The 6,000-nt window shown below is 33.1% G+C and overlaps 1 long non-coding RNA gene across 1 annotated transcript in view; it reads left to right on the plus strand.

Moving 5' to 3' along the window:
- LOC128647773 (uncharacterized) overlaps positions 1-4,521 on the plus strand; it is a 197,501-nt gene extending 192,980 nt beyond the window's left edge. The window contains exon 3 of the long non-coding RNA XR_008400410.1: positions 4,504-4,521. This is a non-coding gene — a long non-coding RNA (uncharacterized LOC128647773). The remainder of the gene's footprint in view (positions 1-4,503) is intronic.
- Positions 4,522-6,000: the final 1,479 nt, after the last annotated feature.

Genomic DNA, 6,000 nt, shown 5'->3' on the forward strand with positions numbered 1-6,000 from the left:
TGCATAAGGAATATCGCTAGGAAAAGTAAGAAAACTGGAAAATGTAGAGCTTGGTTTATTTTGAAGCATATTATTGTCATGCATCTATGCTGGACTTCAATTGTTGTTGTGTTGCGGACAGCTGGATCTGCCTGGAACCAAAGCCTCGGAGCCCACCTGTTTCTTATCTTACCTATATACTGTATTGTTTTTGCTCTTCTCTTTTCAGTGATTGTACGGGTGAGCTCTGTAAACCCTTAACTGCATTTGAGATGTATGCGTATAGTTTTTTTCAAATAAAGCTTTTTGGGAAAAAAAAAAAAAAAAAAAACTACCACTAACCAGGAACAATCCACTTACAGTTTTTGAAGTCCCGCTTGAACGATCTTCATCCAGGCGGCAAGAAGTTTTTATCCAGGCTGCCTCTTCAATCTTCATCCTGGCGGCGAAGTCCTCATGCAAGCAGCAAGAAGTCTTCATCAAGGTGGCCTCTTCAATCTTCATCTTGGCGGCATTTTCTATCTTGATCCCGGCGATGGAGCATCTTCTTCATACGATTGCCGCCGTACACTGAATCTTTAATGCAAGGTTTGCGTTTTTTTTTATTTTGGGGTGTTTTGTTTTTAAGGGTATTAGAATAGGAATCATTTTTATTGTTTTCGATAATTTCGTTTGCTAATTTTTGTAATGCTAGGTTTTTTTATTTTTGGTAATTTTAGTGTTTTTATTTTTTGTAATAGTAGGTTTTTTTATTTTGTAATGGTATGTTTTAGCGTAAGGCAGCTTAGGTTTGTTTTTATTTCACAGGTAAGTTTGTATTTATTTTAACTAGGTAAATAGTAAATAGTCTACATAGTTAAAATAAATACAAACTTACCTGTGAAATAAAAATAAAACCTAAGCTAGCTACAATATAACTATTAGTTATATTATAGCTAGCTTAGATTTTATTGCAAAGAATGTGAGAAGCAATCGATCACAGCTGGTTCAGATGTTAAATGGACAGGGTATCCAAACAGCATATAACAAAACACAGTGTTGAAAGGGACTCCGTCCCTGGTTAAAATACAGAGAAATTGAACAACCTAGGAGCTAGTAATACTGTCGGCTAACGCGTTTCAGCGTGAGCCTTACTCATAGCCTCAATAAAAAACATATAAACCTAGTGTGGTTTAAAAACCCTAGCTCCCAAAGCAGTTGGTTGTCGGGATACACACCCTTTTCGTCCGGGCAACCAATCCGTTGTGTCAATTGCACACGCCCCCTCTGTATGCAAAAAGTATCCAGGAAAAGAGGAGTTGACACTTAGTAAGGCAAGTAATAGGGGCACAAACTACAGAAAATGTTCTGGTAAGCCTTCCATACTGCCTTCTTATTTGTAGGGAAACAAATAGTTTTTAACGGGAGTACTCTTACTCACTATGGTGCCCTGACAACTGTCCAATTGTATCCAAAATGCATATAGGAGTTAATTGTGCTATGTTACAAATTTCGCTCATAAAATGTGAATATACACACATTATTATTTAATACAAATGAACTGTGACTTGCAAAGATTTATGAAGAAACAAGTTGGTGCATTTAGATATTATTAATCTGTTTGAAATGTACCTTCTAATTCTACTGGTCATCATTATAGTAGAATGTTTAATGCTGTTTTTTGTCACATTTTGTATGCCTTTATTTTACATTCTGTTACTTTTCCTTCTGCATATACAAAATGTATATACAAAAGCAACCTGTTATCTCGCCAAAGCTATTTTAATTACTGTCCTATCCACCTTTAAACTAGCTATTTCCATAACAATACACGCAGTTGTACAATGTATTAGTTATTATTAAAGCCTTTTCATTGTTTTTCAAATATTTCAATGGTTGATTTAACAGATTTTATTTCTGCATAGTTGCTTCACACTGAATTTCTAATTTTAGCATATAAATTACATTTTTTCATATATAAAAACATTAAACATCTATCTACATAGAAGAGGTTTGATAAGTTATTATCTTATTCTCATTACTTAACCAGTAATAAAGTGAAAATCTATGAAAGGAAAGCCAAAAATAAATAAATAGGTAAGACTCATTTAGCTTAAAGATAGGTTACTTTTTATAATATTTTACTTGTGCAGCATTATCTAACGTTTTACATTGTACTTCTATTTTTTGCCGTTGTTAATTTGTGGTCTGTTTAATTAAGGGCACCTTGAAAAGTTGTACACTAGCCAGCATCATATCAGTCAGCACTGGTTGCTGTCCTTGGTGCTGATGGTATTCCATAGGCTTCCCGCAGTGCAGTGTTTTCAAAGCTGACATTGTTACTGGTTGACAGTGAAAAAAAAAGGAAGAGATATTGTAAAAGGGAATGCAAGTTTCTTTAAAACACAATAGCTTGCTATACTCTTTGAGCAAATTCTGCATTTGAGAAAACTCAAAGAAATAGGAGCGAAGAACACAAGTCCTTGATCTTTGCTTGTTAGTTTTAATATTGTATTTTAAATCCAACTTGGGATGCTGAAATTATTCTTGCAAACGTAATAAAAATGACAGTGACAGTAAGATGGGTGTGCTGTGACATTCATTTTATTGGACTCAATGCATCATTTATTTTCAATTAAAAGACAAGGGTAGCTTTTTTTTACTCACCCATCCCCCTTACTGCAGATCCATATGTAATTTTTAAAACAGTATTAGCAAGATGAAATATAGTCTGCACAACATGAACATGCAAATGCATAATGATTTGAAATCATTTGACCATATCCTTACAAATGATATTGAACATTTGTTATGTTCACATATGGAGAAAGTTTGTGTTTGAGTATAATACATTGCTAAATGAAGCTTTGGTCAGTTTAAAGATTGATATCAAAAGACATTAAATTATTGAATTAAACCTGTCAAGTGTTGCAGTCACTATCTAATAAATGTAACACCCAGTACTTTACAGCCATATAATTAATATGGCTATTAATAAAAAGTAGGCTTAGCTAGTTTTGACATTAATATAATTATAAATCAGTTACTCAAGCATTATTAATGAGGCTGGATGTTTTTATCTCATCATAGCCCTGAGTATTCTGTCCAATATGATTACACTTAAAGATTTAATACCCATGTTGTATGCATAAGCAAATGAAATTAGCAGGTAAACTCTCTTTGTGTTTAGGCATTTATATATTTCTCAAATGCTGCTTTTCCAAAGCTGTAAATAATATGTGTAGTGAACAGTAGTTTGCTGCTAGTCTACATATTGTGAAAAAAGTAGAGGGATCTAAAGGGCGATCAATTCATAAAGCCAGAGATATCCCTAGAGAACATTGCAGAACTACACATATCTGAAGAAACACTATCTTAGAAGATTGGTATTCATTGAAAGCTGAAAACATTGTTGCTTGAACATTAAAATCACAAAAAAAAATCAACATTATTAAAGTAGAATCAAATCTGCATCCAAATTGGACACACAAAATCGTTTTCAAACATCCCATGCAATTCAAAGGATGTTCTTATAACAATTGCACTTTGTTTTCTTTAAAAAAGAATGTGTTTCAAGAAATGGATCTATGCTCTTTAATTCAGTTTTCAGCTCCAGTATATAAAATATATAAAAACCTTTGATATATATTTTTATACAGATTATTATTTGTATTATTATTATAACTTATTTATAAAATGTCGATATTACACAGCACTATAACAATAGGTATAAAATTGTAAAGTATAATAAACCGAAGACATTAGTCATAGAGGGTAGAGGACCCTGCCCATGATACTGTTAACTGTAATGAAATAACTGCAGTGATGGCCAACTTCAGAACACACAAAGCTTTATTTCCTAAAAATATCCACTGAGCCCTGGCCAGATTTAGGTAGCTTTGCAGGGTAGCCTCTATCTGATGCTCTCCCCAATAGATGGCTTTTTTGAGCTGTGGTCACCTATTTGGCCACCTACCAAAAGTCCCCTGAAACAGACATTTCTCACTTCACTTTTTCTTGGACAAAAATGATGGCACACACTCACTTTTATTTAATCACATTTTAAAATGAGTGTGTACTTTCAATATATATATATATATATATATATATATATATATATATATATAATTTATATATATATATATATATATATATACATATATATACATATATATATATATATATATATATATATATATATATATATCTCAAAATCATTGAAGTTGGTTTCTTGTGTGCACAGATGCAATAACAATACTCTGTATACCTTTTAAAAGATAAATCCTGCACACAAAAAAAAAGATCTTTACTTAAAACAAGTATTAATTGTGCCTGTCAAGGATTTTACTGAAATAGCAATGTATGCCAGAATCATGTTAGCTGAATTATCGCCCAGGGTAATGTTCTAAAACCAGATCAGCACCATGGATAAGGACACCGGGGTGAAATGAGTGCAGAATGTCATAATGTGTTAGTGCCACAAGATGTATCACTAAAGAAATGTTTTAAGAGTTTGTTATATAACTACTATTATTTCTTCTACAGGACATTTGTCATGAAAACAAACATGCAGTCAAGTGGAAGCCATTAAACATTTTTTGCTGGGGAATTGAAGGTAAATATTTCCTAGTTTCTTCTTCCTTCACAGAGCTTAAAATGTATGTTTATATAAAATGTGCCAGACTTAAATGCCACCACAAGACCCTTGTGCTATTTCAGCTTGTATGTAATTCAATAAATCCTCCAGGGAGATTTGAGGGATAACGTTTAACATTTGCTATAATCCCTTTGCATTTGCTCTGTGGACTGCAGCTACTATACATAAAGATGGAAAATAAGCACCAAACTTATACCTTTATTATCTGCACTTAGCAGCAGGATGGAACTACAAAGCCTGCAGCTCAAGTGACTGACGAATGAGGTTTATACTTTTTGTGATCAATTTTTGCATTTCATTATGTCCAGCTGTCCTGATAATTCTAAAGACGTAATTTGTTCTGAAAGATAATTTAAAAGTTTCATTAAAACTAAATATAGAGTTTTACCAAAGAATGAAGTGTATAGTTGAAAATTGTTCACTTGTAAAAGGAAATCAACTCTAATTTGAATACATAGGTCAGATATAGTCTTCTGTCATTGTTCTTTTCACATATCTGGTGTCATCTATTTATTATATTAATGGGTTCATTACATCTTTCTTGAGCTACCTAACTAAAATCAATCATAAAAGAAACATTATTATTTATTTATTTTTAAGTGAAGAGAACTTATTCTTCACAGAATTTTGTCAGAACCGTTACCTTATTCCTGACATATTAATGATAGAGAGAAGACACATCAATATGTTAACACAATATCTAGTTATTGCTGGATAAGATTTGCCTTCTTTTCCTTTCTTATATTTATTAGATCACCACAAGCAGTTAAAGGCTGAGGATCCAGGCCTTCACTTAAGACTGAGTAACCTATTTTTTATTAAAGTAGAGATAACAGATTTAATTAAGTTTTTTGTTTCCCAGAATAAAACAGGAACAATATGTAGTATTGTCAGGGTTCAGCCTGGAATTGAACCTGGGACCTGTCTCTATTTCTGCAGCTGTTATTTCCCAGCCTGTTGTTTTACCACTAAGCCACCAGATGGCTTGATCACAGGAAAGGAATATTGTGTTTTTCTGTTTGCTGCAACTTTGGCTCTCTGGCTCCACCTGCTTGCCAGCTGAAAGAAATAATTTAATCAGCAGCCTGCTTTATCTGCGAGGTTTGTTTGCAATTCTGTGCTTTCACATTATTAAGAGTGATACTCTGAAAGACTCTCTGCTCCTGTATCCTGTGTGAAAATACAGATTTGTTGGATTTCCTGGTTCCTGATTTCTGCTTCAATTACTGACTACTCTTCTGGATAATCCCTTGGCACTGTGTTTCATTTTTGGACTGATTTCCTGGCAATTGAGCTTGCCTAAAACTTTCTTTCCTAAGGACTGGCTCAGGTACTTTTGCTTGCTTGTTTCCTGATACTACAAAGTTCCAATTGCAGTTTATGCA

This window comes from Bombina bombina, chromosome 2 (genome assembly GCF_027579735.1).
Source record: "Bombina bombina isolate aBomBom1 chromosome 2, aBomBom1.pri, whole genome shotgun sequence".
NCBI classification, from domain to species: Eukaryota; Metazoa; Chordata; class Amphibia; order Anura; family Bombinatoridae; genus Bombina; species Bombina bombina.